Genomic DNA, 19627 nt, shown 5'->3' on the forward strand with positions numbered 1-19627 from the left:
ATACAGGGTGGCTATGAGTCAGAACTGACTTCATGGCATGCAGCCACCACCACCACACATATATATGCAAACCATAATCATAGTGGAAGATTTTAAATCAGTAAGTGATTTTTAAAAAGCAGACAAAAATCAGCATGAATAAATAACATCTAACAATACAACTAATAATATACTATACTTCCTGGGAATAAATAAAACATTGCAGTAAACACCTTTAGGATATACATCTTTTCACGCACACAGAAAGTTAGAAAAATTTGCTATATATTGCACCATAAAGCATGTCTCAACTAACCTCAATGGTTAGAAATCATACATAGTGTATAATTGCAAATAATCTATAAAATCAATAACATAAAACATAACTAGATATCTCCATGTCATTGGAAAATAAAAAAAAGTATATTGTAATATTATTGATTCAAGAATTAATGACAATGGGAATTAGAGAATATTTTAACTAAATGTTAACGAATAGACGACCTATCAGAACACTGATATATAGTTTTATAAGTGTTTAGAGAGAAGCAACCCTAAATACACATATAAAGAATAAAGATTTAAAATAAGTCATTTAATATTTATCTTAATGCAACAGAAAAGGGACAACAGACTAATTGCAAATAAAGTAGAAATAATAAAAAGGAATATAGATTAATAAAAAGAAAATAGTTATAATAGACGTGATCAATAAAGTCAAAGGCTGGTTCTTAGAAAGGATTAGTAACAGTGATAAAACCTTGTAATTGTTAATCAAAGAAAAAAGAGCATAGGAAGAAATAAGGGATTGCAAAGGTAGACATAACTACATGTTCTATCTACAGAGTTAAACATATAATAAAACAATTGCAGACTAATAAATTTTAACTAAATTAGGTAAAATGAACACATTTCTAATAAAGCACAACTTACTAAAGTGAACACAAGAAAAAATAGGTAATCTGAATAGAGCTATTCATAATATATAATTAAAACTCTCCCTCAAAAAAAAAAAAAAAAAAGAGAAAGAAATCCAGGCCCAGCTACATAGGCAAATTCTACCAAATTATATTGTACAAACTCTTCCTGATAATTGAAAAAAAGGAAGTACTTCTCAATTTATTTTATGAGACCTATTATAATTTTGATACCAGATTTTGACAAAGATTATACAAGAAAGGAAAATTCCAAAAAAATCATACTCAGGAACATAAATGAAAAAAACCTAATAAATATTAGCAAAATGAATCCAGAAATAGATAATAAGGATATACATCCTACCCAAATTGGGTTTACCCCTGGCTGATAGGTTAGTATAACCTATTAGTATAACTCACTATATTACAAAATAAAGGAAAAATCAAATGATTATTTCAATGTTGTTATTAAGTACTGTCAAGTTGTTTCTGACTCATAGGGTCCCTGTAAAGAACTTCCGAGGAGCAGCTGGTATGTTTGAATCGCCAACATTTTGGTTAGCAGTCCAGTGCTTATCTAATAGTGCATTACCAGGACTCCCAATTGTTTCACTAGGTACAGGAAAATATGTGATAAAATTCAATATCTAGTCCTGATATAAAACTCCTAGAAAACAGGAATAAATGATAATATTATTCATTTGATAAAAGTTATCTGAAAAAACAAACATCCCACTTAGTCATGAAATGCTGAGAACCATGTCTTTAAGAACCAGAATGTAAAAAGGAAGCTGCTATTACCATTTCTATTCAACAGTACATTGCAAAATATTGATCAGTATGTAGGATAACAAAATTAAAGTTACAAGGATTCAAAACTAAGAAATAAAATGATCAGTATTTGATGTGATTGTACACATAAAGAATTCATAAGAACCATAGATAAGCCAACCATACATAACTATCAGTGTCAGTTAGATTCCATAACTTAATCTGAAAGGCCAAACAACAGAGTTTGAAAAAGACAATATGGAAGAATTTCCTATGATTAAAAGCTTGCTTTAAACGGTACATTAAAATCACTAATCTCAAAAGAAAATTAAGTCATTTGACTACATATTAAATTTAGAACTTCTGAGAAGCAGATGATATGATTAAGAAAGAAGATAAGCTACGGAGCAGAAGAAGATGTTTGCAGACAATATAACTGACCAAGGAATCATAGGCCCCATATATATGGAACAATCAAAGACAACTCCTTAGAAAAGTAGTAAGAGACTTGAACAGGCACCTCATAAAATAAGTTATCCAAATGACCAATACTTATTTTTAAAAGGTCCGCAGCCTCATTAGTTATCTGGGAATGTGATTAAAATCATAATGTAATACCACTATTAGATTCCATATATGTGATACTACTACATACCCATCAGAATGGCTAATATTAAGAAGAGATGGTGAAAATTTAGAGTGATAGACACTCTCATGAGCCACTAATGAGAATATAAATTGCTTCAACAAATTTGGAAATGTTTTATCTATAGGCACTATGACCCAACCATTCCTTTCCTAAATATATGTCCAATAAAAATGTGTACACATTTGTACCAATAACTTTGTACACAAATATTAATTGTAGTATATGGTATTTATAATAGCTAAAAACTACAAACAATGCAAATTTCTATGAACAGTAGAATGTTGTTAAGTGCTGTTGAGTCTATTCTGACCCTATACAGGGTCACTATGAGTCAGAACTGACTTGACAACACTTAACAACAACAACAATGCGATGGCTGGAATTGTGGTTGCCTTGGCAGGGCCAGAACAAATTATTTTGAGGGCCTGGTGTGGCACTGTGGGTTAAGGCGCTGGACTGCAAAGTCAGTTTGAACTGCAAGGTCGGTGGTTCAACCTCACCAGCCACTCTTTGGAAACCCTATACAGGGTCAATAAGGGTCAGAACCAATTTGACAGCTCTTAACAATAACAGCAACATATGGCCCGGCACGCAGGCCAGACATTCCCCACTTTTGCTGTACAGACGTTCTGAGGAGGGGCTGGTGGTTTGAACCGCCGACTTCTCAGTTAGCAGTAGAGTGGTTATCCTACACACCACACCAGGACTCCATGAACAATTGAATAGATAAATAAATTGAGATGTGTTTACACAATGGAATATCACACAGCAATGGAAATAAATAAGATGCAACATCATGTTAAATGAAGTATGCTGAGTATCATATGGGTTCAATATTAGATAAAACCACATTTTAGTGTTCAGGAATACATCTTCAAGTACTAAAAGTATATACTTTTTAAAAAATACAAGGAAGTTATATTTATGCCAGGGTCTATTCACTAGACAGGAAATATGAAAGAGCTTCAAAAAGTTCTCGAAAAAATTCCATAATTGTTTCATTTCACTGTTCCACAAAGTTTTGGAAGCCTCCCATACTATGCTAACTGTATCAACAAAGAATTTAATACAAAGAATTATTAATCAGGTAACTGAAAAGGGGGAGGGTTGGCAGCAGTCTTAACTGTTGTTGTTGTTGTTGTTAGGCGCCGTCGAGTCAGTACCGACTCATAGCGACCCTATGCACAACAGAATGAAACACTGCCCTGTCCTGGGCCAACCTCACAATTGCTGCCACACTTAGCTCATTGATGGTGCCACTTTGCAATCCTTCTTAACTCTAGGTAGCAGTTATTTGGGGACAGAGGGAAGAGGATGAAATTATTAAAACTTCAAAGCTTGGATGGAACTAAGACTTCTGAGGAGAGGGTGCTGGCCAGCTGGTGGGTACTGGTGTCTCAGGGGTTATTTCTGCACATGCTGGGAAAAACAACACATGTTCATCAACTTTTACTGCTGTAAACAATCCACCTTGCTGTGGGGTCCCACACATATGTCAGTTTGTCACACTGTGGTAGCTTGTGTGTGTTGTTGCCATGCTGGAAACTTTGCCACTGGTGTTCAAATAGCAGCAGTCACCCATGGTAGACAGGGACTCAGCAGAGCTTCCAAATAAGACAGACTTGTTGTTTTTAAAGTGTCGATGAGTCAGTTCTGACTCATAGTGACCCTGTATATGGTTTCCGAGGAGCGGCTGGTGAGTTTGAACTTCTGACCTTGCAATTCAAATACACCTTATGGACAAATGCATTATTCTACAGCACCAGACCAGGAAGAAGCAATAGACTAGTTTTTGAGAGATTTGTTGTTGTTCTTAATTGTCATCAAGTTGATTCTGACTCATAGTAAACCGTATAGGGTTTTGAGGAGCAGCTGGTGGGTTTGAAATGCCAACCCTGAGGTTCAAACTGATCTTGCAGTCCAGTGCCTATCCTACACCAGGGATTACCCCCTCGAAATCTTATGAATAGCAGGGAAACATTGTCTGATATAGTGTCAAATGATGAGTCCCTCAGGTTGGAAGGCACTGAAAATACAACTGAAGAAGAACTACCTCCTCAAAGTAGAGTCCACCTTAATGGCATAGATGGAGCAAGTTTTCAGGAACTTCATTTGCTGGCAGGTTATGACTCAAAATCAGAAGAAACAGCTGCAAAAATGCATTCATAATTGGCATGAATGAAGTATGAGTCTAGCAAAATTGGAAGTCGTTAAAAATGAAATGGAACATGTAAAGGCCTATATCCTAGGCATTAGTGAGTTGAAATGGACAGGTATTGACCATTTTGAATTAGACAGTCATATGGTTTACTGACAGATTGTTGCTGTTGTTAAGTGCTGTTGTATCACTTGACTCATAGTGACCCTGTAAGATATAGTACAGCCTTGGATGGAATTTCTAAGGCTGGAATTCTTTATAGAAGCAGATGGACTCATCTTTCTCCTGCAGAGAAGCTGATGAGTTTTGAGCCACCAACTTTTGGTTAGCAGCTGAGCACTTAACCACTGCAACACCAGGATTCTGTTCTAAAAAATAAGCCACATGAAACCTTGTGGAGTGCAGTTCTACTCTGACATACACGAAGTCACCATGAACCAGAGTTAATTTGACAACAACTGAAGCTTATGCATCGCAAAACAGAAAAGAATGTGGTGAGCTTACAGCCAGGAGACATCAGTAACTAGCACAGAAGTGATTACCAAAAGGTTAAGACAGTGGAACCCCACAGGAAGGAGGGAGGTTGGTTATGCCTGGGAAAACAACATTTAGGTATGGAGAAGAGTTGTCTTCTGGGGTGCTAGCAATATTCTAGTTCTTAATGGAAACACCTTACAAGGGAAGTTCTGGTGTGGCACTGTAGGATAAGCACTAGACTGCAAACCACAAGGTTGGAGGTCCAAACCCTCTAAGTGCTCCTTAGAAACCCTATACAGGGTTGCTATGAGCTGGAACCAATTCAACAGCACTTAACAACAACAACAACCGATATTCTACTTACTTTTCTGTGTGCTATTTTTCACAAGTGTTTTAAAATAAAACAGTTTAATAGAATATCTACAAATGGAGACCATGTTATCGTAGACTGGCAAGTCAAAGACCTCTCTGAGAGGGAACATTTGAGCCCAACCCAGATGATTAGGACAGGCTGGCAATGCCTAGAGCTGGTTCTTCAGAACCTTCTAGGCAAAGGTGAGGGACAGGGAGGACTTCCTACATTTTAGAATGCAAGCCTGGCAGCAGTGTGCAGCACTGACCAGGGCAGTAAGAGGAACCAGAGGCAGGGAGGCTGCAGAAATGTGGAGAGCAATCAGAGTTGGGCCTGCTTTTAGGGGTGGTTCAGGAGGCCAAGCACAGATAAGGTGAAACACCCAGAGACTGAGCAGTTGCTTGCCCATTGGAGGGCATGTACCATGCCTTAGGCCTCTTCAGTCTCAGCCACCTGGCAAATGTTGCTAAGTGCTGAAAGGCGATTCCAGGACAGAGGAGACAGCAGATGGCCTGGCTCCAGAGAGAGTCCCTGAGGTTTCTGAACCGATTCCAATCTCCATTCCTGGAGCTGGCAAAGGCTTCTGGAGAGAAGAACAAGGACTGGGATTGTGCTATCCCATTCGCCTGTTTCCCTCTTCTCTCCAAACTCCCTCCTTTCTTTCATTCTTTCCTTTTCTATTAACTCCTTACTTCTTTCTTACTCTCGGTCTTCTTCCCTCCCTACCTCCCCTCTCCCTTCTTTTCTCTCTCTCTCCATCTCACATAGTCACAAATTCAAAATCAAACAGAACATCTCTCTATATAAACAGACATATAATTCACATTCATCTCCACTCACACACACAGCAACCACAGATTCGTTCACACACATATATCCACCTTACGTTGTGAAATCTACAGCCTCTTTGCAAGGCCAGCAGCTCCTTTGACAGGTAAGGAACATGAGGCTGTGAGATATTGAAGAACTCCTACAAGGTCATAGAGCTGGGGAGAGACAGAGTTGGGACTAGCACTCAGGTCTACCATCTCCATGTAATGCAATGGGCACCCAAGAGGAATGTTTTTGAATATTCTAGAAGCCCCTACTGGCTGTCCCATTGCATAGGTTCATCCCTCTGATGGTCACTTCTAACTCTCATAACCCCTATTCCAGATTGCTGACTTTCTACTTTCTAAAGCAAGGAGTCCTAGTATGGTGCTGTAGGATAAGCAGTGGACTCCACACACACAGTTTAGATGCTTTTGATTACAAGTAACAGAAAACCCAATGAAACTTGGTTAAAACAATAAGGGAACATTGTTCTATTCTATAATCAGAAGTTCCAAAGTAGGATAGTTCCAAACTCACTGCTATTGAGTGAATTCAGATTCACAATCATATAGGATGGAGTATAACTGCCCCACAGAATTTCCAATGTTGTAAATCTTTACTGAAACCGTTTGCTCACATTGATTTCCAGCTTGTACTTATTACCTGCCTAAACTACCCATGTTTCCAATGCCTGGGGATTTCTGGAAAAGTATGAGTAGTTTGTGAAAAGAGGAATATTTTTCTCTATCTTAGAGAGGAATTACTTATTTGATTTAATCCTGGAGGACTTGTTTCTACAATTATGGATCAAAGGAAGGATAGACTGGGGTATGGGAGAAAATGATGAAGTTCTATGCTCCGATCGTAACTGCACCTTCTATCTGCTGAGAGTAACACGAAGGATAAGAACTATAAAAGTGACTTGTCTCACAGAATTACAATTAATTGTTCAATTTCCTGAGCTCTTCTTTTTTAATTCTGAGAAATGTTCAAAGAAGAACATATGCCAAACAATTGAGTATCCACAATCTAAAAATTACCATATTGCTCAAATTCCTTCAGCTTTTCTTAAATCAGAAAATATGCAATTAATTTAAAGTTGAAATCTCCAGAAATTTTTGTCAATGACATATCTGACAAGAGTTTAATTCTCTAAAATGTATAGAAAACCTCAATGCCTCAATAACAAAACACAAACAATCCAATTTAAAAACTGGCCAAAAACAAGAACAGACACTTCATGACAAAAGCTATTCAGATAGCTAACAAAAAATCGTCTGTCAGTTTGTTGTCCTTTGGTTGGCTTGTGTGTTGCTGTGATGCTGGAATCGAGGCCACCAGTATTTTAAATATCAGCAGGGTCACCTATGGAGGATTCAGTAGAGCTTACAGACGAAGACAGACTAGGAAGAAGGAGAGGCAGACTACTTCTGTATTTTTAGCTACAAAAATATTATGACTAGAAATGGAATATTGTTAGGTATAGTAGAAGAAAATGACAACATTATGAATAGCAGAAGATACCATGCCAAAAATTGAGCCCCTCAGGTTGGAAGGCCCTCAAACTATAACTAGGGAAGAGCTGCCTCCTCAAAGTAGAGTTGACTGTAATGATGCAAATGGAATAAAGCTTTGGGGACCTTCATTTGTTGATGGGGCACAACTCAAAATGAAGAGAAACACCTGTAAGCATACATAAGTAATCAGAACATGGGATATATGAAGTATGAATCTAAGAAAGTTGGAAACTTTTTTAAAAATGAAATGAAATGCATATCAATATCCTAAGCATTAGTGAACTGAAATGGACAGTATTGGCCATTTTGAATGTGTTAATCATATGGTTTACTATGCCGGAATGGTAAAATGAAGAGGAATGGCATAACATTTATCATCAGTACAGTTAGCAGCCCAATGCTATTCCTACAAGCACCACACTAGGCCATACCATTGTTGTATCTGTTAAGTGCTATCTAGTCAATTCTGATTTATTGTGACCCTGTATAGGTTTCTAAGGAGCAGCTGATGCATTTAAATTTCAGACCTTGTAGTTAACAGTCCAGCACTTATCTAACAGTGCCACACCAGGACTCCATTTGTTGTTGTTTTTAAGTGCCATCAATTTAGTTCCAACCTATAGCTACCTTGTATAGGGTGTCTGAGGAGAAGCTGGAGGGTTTGAACCACCAATGTTGCAGTTCAAACTGACCTTGCAGTTCTGCGCATTATCCTGCAGCACCATGCCAGGGCTCCATTTAGGGAGATGAAAATCAAAACTACAGTGAGATGCTATCTCACTCGAGCAAAATTGGCGATAACAGAAAACAAGAAATGCTGGCAAGGTTGTGTGGAACTGCAAAATGCTACAACCACTATGGAAAATGATATGGAGCTTCCTTAAGATAGAAATACCACACAATTCCTCAATCCCCCTTCTAGGTACACATCCTAGAGAAATAAGAGCTGCGACACAAATAGACATATGCACACCCATGTTCATTACAGCATTATTCACAATGGTAAAAAAGATGGAAATAATCTAAATATTCATCAACAGATAAAAGGATAAACAAACTCTGGTGTATACAATGGAATATTGTGAAATCATAATGAGTAATGATGAATCTCACAACAAGAATGAATCTGGAGGACATTGTGAGGAGTGAAATCAATCAACTGCAAAAGGTATAAGACCACCATTATAAAATCTCAAGAATAGATGCACACATAGAAAGAAACATTATTTGATGCAAGAGATAGGAATGGGAGCAAAGGAGAATCACTAACTACATAGTGCACAAGTGTTTATTTTGATGAAAGGAAAGGCAACACAGAATATGAGGGCAGATAAAGGAACACAATGAGAGGTATGCAAGAACTAAGGGCAATTATGGTAAATGTTACAGCATATACAGTCCTACAAGAACAGTAATTGGCTGTTTCTGTTGTTAGGTGTTGTTGAGTCAGTTCTGACTCATAATGACCCTATATACAACAGAACGAAACCCATCTCAGTCCTGTACCATCCTCACAATTGTTTTTACACTGTAGCCCGTTGCTGCTGCCACTGTGCCAATCCATCTCTTTGGGTATCTTCCTCTTTTCTGCTGATCTTCCACTTCACCAAGCATGATATCCTTGTCCAGAGACTGGTCCATCCTACTATATCTTAAGTATGAGAGATGAAGTCTCATCATCGGAACTTCTAAGAAACCTTTGGGATATACTTCTTCCAACAAAGATGTAGTTGCTTTTCTGGCAGTCCATAGTACTTTTAAAATATTCTTATCCAATGCCATAACTCAAATACATCAATTCTTCTATAGTCTTCCTTATTCACTGCCCAACTTTCACTTGCATATGAGGCTATTGAAAATACCATAGCTTTAGTCCTCAAATTGATATTTTTGCTCTTGAACATGTTGAAAAGGTCTTAGACAACAGATTTGCCTAATACAATATATCATTTGATTTCTTGACTACTGCTTCCGTAAGTGTTTATCCAAGCAAAATGAAATCTTTGACAAGTTCAACTTTTCTCCATTTATCATGCTGCTATTTACTGGTCCAGTTATGAGGAGCTTTATTTTCTTTACATTGAGATGAAACTCATATTGAAGTCTGTGGTCTTTGATCTTCAAAAACAGTAACAATAAACAATAATTTGTGAGGAGATACATAAGTAAATATGTATGCTAATAGATGAGGGAGGTCATAGGGGAGTATACTTGCATACAGACATGGGGAGGAGGGCTTTTAAAAATCATGGAAAATTGAATTCAAAGATAATGGAATTTCTGCAGAATTTTTGAAGCTTCCTCATATAGATATGGCTGTGGATACTTCTACATACATATTTATAGATACTGCATGTATGAAGATGAGTCAAAAAGTAATTCTACTAGAGGTCAAGACCCTGTGGGCCCAAGCGTTGTTGACCGTCCAAACCATAGGCTCTGAGAATCAGACTTTAGCCACCTAGTAGACATAGCAAACTGTCCCTCATCTGATTATTAAGTAATGCTTGTTAGTAATCTCATACATGAGCCCTGGATATCCACAGACAAATGTAAAAACCTTCCCTAAAAGCCAAGACTGTAAATTCCAAAAAGGCAAGTTCCCCTCCCCCCGGCCCCCCCACAAAAAAAGCTAAAGAGGATAGAGAGAAACACTGTTAACTGATAATATATGGAGAGGATAATAATCAATGTAATGAAACAAGCTATATAAATGGTTGAATGTGAAGCTGATGATGTGCCCTGTAAACTTTCACTCAATCCAAAATAAAAACATTTAATAAAAAAAAAAAAAAAAAAAAGTAATGCTACTAGGGTTCTAGTTCATTCATACATAGGTTTATTCCAAACAAAATATTTTTTAAACATGTCTCTGCAATCAGTAGACAGCCATAGACAAGTTCTCTCAGAAATACTCTGGTCTTAGTCTCATTAGAGCATCTTCCAAAAAAAAAATTCAATCAAACAATGGCTTCCAAGGGGATCTGCTGAGCAAGTTCACGTCAAGGCAAGAGTTCAGTTCAGAATGCTATGGTAATTAACTATTTTTTGGAATTTCAAAAGAATAATCTTGACAGATTTTCTTGAAGAATTCAGGATGGTCGCAGGTGCTTATTATGAAGAAGATTTAAGAAAACGGAAAACTGCATTGGCGAGATAAAAGCCAGGAAAGTTGTGCCAAAGAATTTTTTTTTCCCATTACAACAATTCACCTGCTCATTCTTCAAGAAAAGCAGGGGCTGGCTGTCCTGTGAGAATTTCACTGGGAAACCTTACCTCACCAACCCCACAGCACTGATCTTGCTGTTACAGACTTCTTCTCATTCCCAAAACTAAAAAACAAAAACATTTCAAAGAAATTTGAGTTCATCAAAAATGCCAAAATATTGTCTTGATGTGGTATAAATCGAAGAGCACAGAATTCTTCAGGGAAAGGTTGTTGTTGTTGTTGTTGTTGTTGTTGACTGTCAGTTTCAATTCATAACAACCCTGTATTGGGTTTCTGAGGCACGGCTAGTGGGTTTGAGCCACCAGCCTTGTGGTTACCAGTCCGATGTTTATCCTGTAGCACTGACAGTTAGACGGAAATACTGCCTTCAGAAGAGTGTAGAGTAGATGGAGGATATGATGAATTAGAACAGCTTCATATTTTTATGTTTTTGTTTAACAAAGCTTTCTATGATTTCATAGAAATATTCTGGTAGTGTAGTGGTTATGAATCAGGCTGCTAACCTTAAGGTCAGCCGTTCGAAACTACCAGCCGTTCTGCAGGAGGAAGATGAGGCTTTCTGCTCATGTAAAGATTTACAGCCTTGGAAACCCTGTGCAGGGTCACTATGAGTCGGAACTGACTCCATGGTACTTAACAACAACAACCCTTGTATACTCATATATGATGGTGCTTCAAAACGTTTGTGAAAAAATTCCAATTTTCATTTCAGTTTTCCACAAAATTTTTGAAGCACTATTACATATGATCCACCAATGAATGGTTTAAAATTAAGAAAGGCATGCAACAGGGTTATATTCTTTCACCATACTTATTCAACCTGTATGCTGAGCAAATAATCTGAGAAGTTGGGGTATATGAAGAAAAACATGACATCAAGATTGGAGAAAGACTCATTAACAACCTGCACTATGCAGATGATACAACCTTGCTTGCTGAAAGTGAAGAGGACTTAACATGCTTACTGATGAAGATCAAAGAGCACAGCCTCCAGTATGAATTATATCTCAATGTAAAGAAAGCAAAAATCCTCACCACTGGACCAATAAATAACATTCTATCAATGGAGAAAAGATTGAAGTTGTCAAGGACTTCATTCTTCTTGGATCAACCATCAACACTCATGGAAGCAGCAGTCGGGATTCAAATGACGTATTGCATTAGGCAAATCTGCTGCACAAGACCTTTTTAAAGTGTTGAAGAGCAAAGATGTCAGCTTCAGGACTAAGGTGCGCCTGACCCAAGCCATAGTATTCTATTTTATTTTATTTTCAAACGAGGCAATTTATTAACCCAGCATCATCAATTGTTCTAATGTTTCTTGTTGGCAGCTGCCACCTGTCTAGTGATTCTGTCCAGAACTCTCAGTCCCTGTGGTTCCAGTGTGCAGCCACCATCTTGGTCCTTTCCCACTGTTTTGAGCCCCTCTGGGGCTTGGAGGACCCAGCAGGGGACACTCTTGGAACATCAGCTGAAGTGACTGGGCATGATGCTATTTCTCTGCCATTTCCCTTCACCCCCATAGATCTTGGTCATGGAGCCGACCCCAGCACCACTCCAAAGGTACAGGTGTCGTGCTATAGAAGAAGCTCGTGTGTAGAACCAGTTCTCATCACAGGGAGCAAGTTCTTTATGCTTGGCCAGCTTGACAGTGTCTACCCATTCAGGGACTTTTAGCTTCCCAGATATTTTGAGGAAGGCTGCCTGGGCTCTGACAAACTCCTTCTGGTTCAAGTCTTTTACAGTAACTCCAGGCATTGTGCGGCCTCTGCCCTGCTGGCCAGGGGAAAGGGCCCAAACCATAGTATTTTCAATAACCTCATATGCATGTGAAAGTTGGACAATGAATAAAGAATACCATAGAAGAATTTATGCATTTGAGTTACGGTGTTGGAGGAGAATACTGAAAATACCATGGACTTCCAAAAGAGCAAATAAATCTGTGTTAGAAGAAGTACATCCAAAGTGCTTCTTGGAGGCCAGGATGGCCAAACTTTGTCTCTTATATTTTGGACATATTGTCAGGAGGGACCAGTCACTGGAGAAGGATATCATGTTTGGTAAAGTGGAGGGTCAGAGGAAAAGAGGAAGACCCCCAATGAGATGGATTGACACAGTGATGGAAGCAATAGATTCAGGTGTAGCAATGATTGTGAGGTTGGCCCAGGGCTGGGCATTGTTTCGTTTTGTTGTGCATAGGGTCACTATGAGTCGGTACCAACTTGATGGCACCTAACAGCAACAACATCATTATATATAATAGAAGCACAGTTTTTAAAACTACCTGGACATCAGGACTGAACTACTGGACTTGAAGGTTAAGGACTATAGTCTGGGAGAACACCTAGATCAATTGGCAAAACATAGTTCATAGAGATAATGTTCTATATCCTTGTCTGGTGAGTAGCATCTAGGGTTTTACAAGCTTGTGACTGGCCATCTAAGAAACAACTATTGGTCTCTTCCCACCTGGAGCATGTTACTGCTGTTATTAAATGCTATTGAATTGGTTCTAATTCATATGGATCCTGTGTAGAGTTGCTGAGGAGTGGCTGAGGAGTGCTTATCCTATGATGCCATACCAGAAGCAATGATTGGTCTCGTCCCATCTGGAGCATGTTATTGTTGTTGTTGTCGTCAGGTGCCATCAAGTTGGAACTGACTCATAGCGACCCCATGCACAGCAGAACGAAACAGTGTCCGATCCTGGGCCAACCTCACTATCACTGTCACACTTGAGTCCATCAATGATGCCACCTGGCCGATCCATCTCGTTGGGGGGTCTTCCTCTTTTTCTCTGGCCCTCCATCTTACCAAGCATGATATCCTTCTCCAGCGACTGTTCCCTCCAGACAATATGTCCAAAGCATGAGAGACAAAGTTTAGCCATCTTGGCCTCCAAGGAGCACTCTGGTTGCATTTCTTCCAAAACAGATCTATTGGTTCTTTTGGTAGTCCATGGCACTTTTAGGATTCTCCTCCAACACCACAATTCAAAGGCATCAATTCTTCTACTATCTTCCTTATTCACTGTCCAGCTTTTGCATCCATATGAGGTTATTGAAAATACCTAAGTGCTGCCAAGTCGGTTCTGACTCATAGACAGCCTGTATATGGTTTCCAAAGAGCAACTGGTGGGTCTGAACTGCTGACATTGTGCACAATCAAGTGCTGATCCTACAGCACCACACCAGGTGTTCCTCTGAAGCATAGGAGAATGACAAATAAAGACTCAAGGAAGCAACTAGTGCAAAGAATTAATAGCCCACATGAACCACAGCCTCCTCTAACTTGAGACCAGAAAAACGAGATGGTGCCTAGCTACCACTATAGTCCAAGCTGACCACAACCACAGTAGAAGGTACCAGTGAGACTTGTTAGAGCTGGTAAAACTGTGGAATAGAATAAAAATAAAGCAATAAAAAAATACCAGATTTACTGGTGTGAACGAGACTGGAGAAAACTCCCGAAATTATTGCCCTAAGACAACTAACCCTCTAACTTGAAACTCAAGACACTCCCAGAAGCCAAATAATTTATAGTTGTTGTTAAGTTCCTTCAAGTTGAGCCTGACTCATAGCGACCCTTTGTAGGGTTTCCAAGGAGCAGCTCGTGGGTTTGAACTGTCAACTTTGTGGTTAACAGTCTAGTGCTTATCTTACAGCACTACACCAGGACTCCATCAGCCAAATAATGTTGATCATTGCCATTAAGTCAGTTCCAACTCATAACGACCCTGTATTGGGTTTCCAAGAAGCGACTGGTGGCTCCAACTGACCTTGCAGTCCACCACATTATCCTGAAGAGCAACACCATGACTCCAGGCCAAATAATAGACCTATAAAATAAACAATGTTGTTGGTAAGTGTCATCAAGTTGGTTCTGACTCATAGTGACGCTGTATAGGGTTTTTGAGGAGCAGCTGATGGGTTTGGACTGCAAACCTTGTGGTTCACAGTCCACTGCTGATCCTACAGTGACACCCCACAAGTCCTTACAATAAACATAAAGAACGTGCTCCTTAGAACCATCAACTATATGAGACTTTGCCCAAAAGAAAGATGAGAGTTCAGGGAGGAAAGGACAGGGAAATGGGAGGAATGAAAATGGGGAACCCAGGGAGAAAATGGGGAGAGTGATAATGCATTGCATGGATTGCAACCAATGTCACAGATCAATTTGTGTGTACATTATTGTTTGGAAAACTGATTTGCCACATAAACCTTCACCTAAGCACAATAAAAATATTCAAATAAATAAAATTAAAATTCCCTCCATTTCTCATTCCAGGTTTCGTTTCCTTCTCACCTTGTCTTCAGCAACCTCAGTCAAAATCATAGATTATTTCTAATGCATTATTATATCTATTTCCATTAATAACATATATCATAAACAAAACCAAAAATGTTAACTTGCATATGGTGTCAGACTCTACCTATTATTCTGTTGCTTGTTATTTTTCCTTTTTACATGGTGCCACTGAGCGCCCTTTAAAAGCCAAGAATAATGTCTTATTTAATCTGTGAATCCCTAGTGGCCTTATACATTCTGAATGCTCAATAAATCAAGAAGGAAAGAAAAAAAAAGGACGGGAGGGAGGGTGATCAACAGTCAGTCTTTTGAGTCTAAACTTGCACGGTTTTCAATTAGAACTGAGGGTAATTATGGAAGCATTATGAGTGCTCCATACGGTGACTTCCCTGTGCATATGCCATTAGAGCAGTTCAAACCCTGCATTCTGTGGTCTGCTCACCAACCCTGTACTCCGAGGAAGTCCCAGGCATGGCTGTGAGAAGTTCCAGGCTACATAGCTGCCTAATGTGCTTAGTTCAACTGTGGCTCAACTCTAGCTAGTCATAAATCAACCAGCCAAGGCTGAAACCTACATCACTCTCTATCTCTGAAAACTCCTCAAGGATTTGGGGAATTAGCTGCCAGTTCAAACACTTGTCTTTCCTGCTTTCCTTCTTCCACTTTGTCCTTGTCTCTGTCAACCACAGAGCACCTCTCGCTGTCTCTCTGTCTCTGCTCTCTGAGTGTCTTTCTCTCTGAATCAAAATTATGCTTCCTTTTTTTCCTGTCTTCTTTTCTTCTGTCCCACACCTACCTTCCCACCCGGCTCTCTCCCCTCTCCTGAGTCTAGCTGTAGTCATAGATCCAGGATCCCAGCTGGGCCATAGATCTGCTGTTCTCTCCCTCTCACTTTTAAGAATGCTTTTTATGGTGGCTTCTAGCACAAACAGCTGTTGGAGCTTGTTTTTTTTTTTTTTTTTAAACTTCCAGTAGCAGATGCTCTGGAAACACTTCAGATTTGTCTTTCTTCTGCAATCAGAGATCGATTTGGGAAGAAATTCATTAATTAACTCATTCACCCATTAAGCAAATATTTATTGAGTATCTATCATATGCCTGTCACTGAGGTGGGTACTAGAGGATTCTGATGTTGTTACTGCTGTGTGCTACTGAGTCAGTTCAACTCAAAGTGACCCTGTAACAGTGAATAAAACAGCCTGTATGGAGTTTTCACTCTAATGGAAGTTGTTGTTGTTATCTAGTGCCATCAAGTCAGTTCTGACTTGTAGTGACACTGTATAGGGTCTCTAAGGCTATAAATCTTTACAGGAGCAGAAAGCCTCATTCTTCTCTCACAGAGAGGTTGGTGGGCTTGAACTGCGGACCTTGTATTTAAGAGTCTAGTGCTTACCCTATAGTCGAGAGTCACCACACTCCCCTCTGATGGAAGCTGTTGCTGTTAAGTGCACTTGAGTCAATTCTAACTCACAGCAACCCTTTATAGGGTTTCCAAGGAGCACCTGGTGGGTTTGAACCACTGACCTTGTAGTTAACACTTCAGTGCTTATCCTACAGCGTCACACCATAACAGGCACAAATCTAATAATCACTCAAATATATGGTGATAAATATTGTGAAAATTGATCTGTGGTACTCTAATAATAGGCTTCTGGTATGACACTGTAAGATCAGCAATAGACAGCAAACCATGAGGTTGGCAGTTCAAACCTACCAGCTGCTCATCAGAAACCTTATACAGAGCCACTATGAGTTGGAACAAACTCCACAGCCCTAAAACAACAACAACTCCAATAATAATAATAGTTAATATAGTCAGTATATGTATTGAACGCACTATTCTAAGCATTTCACAATTACCGTAAGAAAACTTGCATTTTGTTAGGATAAGCACTAGACTGTGAACCAGAAGGTCAGCTGTTCAAGCCCACCAGCTACTCCTTGAGAGAAAGATGAGGCTTTCTGCGCCTGCAAAGATTGCTAGCTTAAACACGGCCACTGTGAGTTAGCATTTAACAACAACAACAACATCCTTATTTTATATATGATTAAATTGAAGAACATTGCTCATGGGCTTGTGAGTGAGAGAGCTAAAATTTGACTCTAAGAGAGGGGTTTGGGAGAATAATAGAACAACCTTCCCTGAGGTTCGGTTTCTTCCTATGTATCAACACTATTTTCTTTCCCAAGATCACAGAGAGTAGGAGGCAGAAACAGAACAATGATCTATCCCTGAGTCCCAAATGCTTATCCTTGCTTAATCATTATTTGTTGGAAAATGAGTAAGTTGAATTAAATATAAATGAATTAAGTGAAAAGGATTGAACAGATGCTCTGTGTTTCTCTCAAGATAGAGGATTATGATTCCAATAACTTCATTTCTTTCTATTCTCATGAACACAGCAACAGGGCAGAGACATTCAACCAGGTATGTGGGTCAGTTTCTCTCCTTCCCTTTCAATCAGCATATTCAAAGTGTTTTCCTGCTGTTTCACAAAACTCTCTATTGAATTTGTTTCCAGTTTTCTCTGATTCAATTAAGAGTTGAGTTTGATCTTGAAACCTTACCTCTTCTTAAGTCCCTTTTGATAAAACAGTCCCCAGAGTACCTGTCTCTTTGAAGCCTCTTTATGAGTTTCGGAGCTTGGTAAAAATGCCAACCACTTTCAGGATAATTACATTTGAGCACACACATTGTTCCTGGAATCTGTTTCCCAATCTGAGTAAACAGAGCCTGGTCCTTTTTATGTTCTTGTAATATGTAGACAGCCTTCTCCTTCATTTCCTTCTTTGTCTGCAGAGCTGCCTGTGGGCTATTTCATCTCTGGACCAGGGAAGAGTGAAGGGATTTTTGGGGAGAACATCTTTCACAGGAAATTTGTTTTAGCAGGGGCCTTTGACTGGGGACCGATTGGACTGATTCTGGCATATTCAATGACTCTCTCTATTTCCAGAAAGAGAAGAGAAGCCAAGAAAAGATTGAGAAAACAAATGTGTCCACCAACTCAAGAACATTTAGGCTGAAACATTTCATTAAAACAGAGCCTGTCCTTCCATTTCCTTTGCAGGTCATGTTTTGGATAAGAACATACACTTGAGAATCAAGGTGATTGTGTTCTAGTCTCTACTTTACAACTTAAATTAGTTGAGTGATCTGGGACATATGAATTATGTTATCTCAGTATCAATTTCCTCATCTGTGTAATGGGAATAATAATAGTATTTATCATAAATTCTTATGACAAGTCTAAAATTTAACAATCCCTTTAGAATCATATGTAGCATACAGTAAGAGTATGACAAGTTATTGTTATCTGTGGTGTGCAAAGCCCTTTCATGTTTGGTACACTTACATTTGATCATATATTCCTTGTTTTCCTAATTGCTGTTGTTATGTGTGCTGTCGAGTCAGTTCCAACTCATAGTATCCTCTATAAGGTTTCCAAGGAGTGGCTGGTGGGTTTGAACCACCAACCTTGCGATGATCAGTCTGTTGTTTATCCTACAGTGCCACACCAGGAATCTTGTTTTCCTAATTGAGAATCTGAATCAGAATCTAGTTCTTTTGCTCTTTCTGACTTCTTCACTGTAAATCCAAGAGCAAGTGGGTAGAAGGTAAAGGAAGACAGATTTGGGTTGATGTTAGGGATATTTAATAGTCAGAAGTATTCAAAAATTACAGCCTTAGAGGAGTGTGTTTCCTGTCCCTGGGACACACAGGCAGGGGCTCATCAGCCACGTGGAGAGGATGTTGTAAAGGGAACAGAGAAGTCAGACTTGATGGGCTAATTCAGAGATTCTCATATTGGCAGAAAGTATCTATTTCACCCTGTACTTTTTTTCTTCCAGACATTCCGTGGGGCTTAATAGGTTTTAGTAACAGTTAGCCACCAGTTAACAGTCTATTTGACTTAAGAACCAGACTGGTTTGAGATTCAGGAGGCTGGATTCTTGTTCTGTTTTTGCATTTTATTCTTCAAATGGTCTTGAGAAAGTAATGTCTATTTTTGTGCCTAGCATCTCCATTGCCTTTTAAGGACCATGCTGTACGCTACTTTCATTCCACATAGCTCTAGTGAGAAGGTGTCATCTCTGTGGGTCAGTAAGGGTGCTCCTGCTCCTGGGTTACAGTGACAGGTTCAGGAATGGACTTCAAGCTGGACCACTCAGAATCTATCCCAAGACCTTTGCTAGAACTGTTGATAAAAAGGATACTCTTTCCCTGTTGTTGTTGTTTTTGTTGTTAAGTGCCATCGAGTCAGTTCAGTCCAGTGCTTATCCTATAGTGCCACACCACGATTCTGCTCTTTCCCTTGTTGTTGTTGTTAGGTGCTATCGAGTTGATACCAACTCATACAGACCCTATGCACAGCAGAATGAAACACTGCCTGATCCTGGGCCAACCACACTACTGTTGCCATGTTTGAGTCCATCAATGCGGCCACTTGGCTAAT

At 39.1% G+C, this 19627-nt stretch overlaps 1 pseudogene; it reads right to left on the reverse strand.

Annotated features, from left to right (window-relative positions):
* Positions 1-12173: 12173 nt before the first annotated feature.
* On the reverse strand, positions 12174-12647 carry LOC102813678 (annotated as a pseudogene).
* Between the last annotated feature and the right edge of the window lie 6980 nt (positions 12648-19627).

Source organism: Chrysochloris asiatica, unplaced genomic scaffold (assembly GCF_000296735.1).
Source record: "Chrysochloris asiatica unplaced genomic scaffold, ChrAsi1.0 scaffold00057, whole genome shotgun sequence".
NCBI classification, from domain to species: Eukaryota; Metazoa; Chordata; class Mammalia; order Afrosoricida; family Chrysochloridae; genus Chrysochloris; species Chrysochloris asiatica.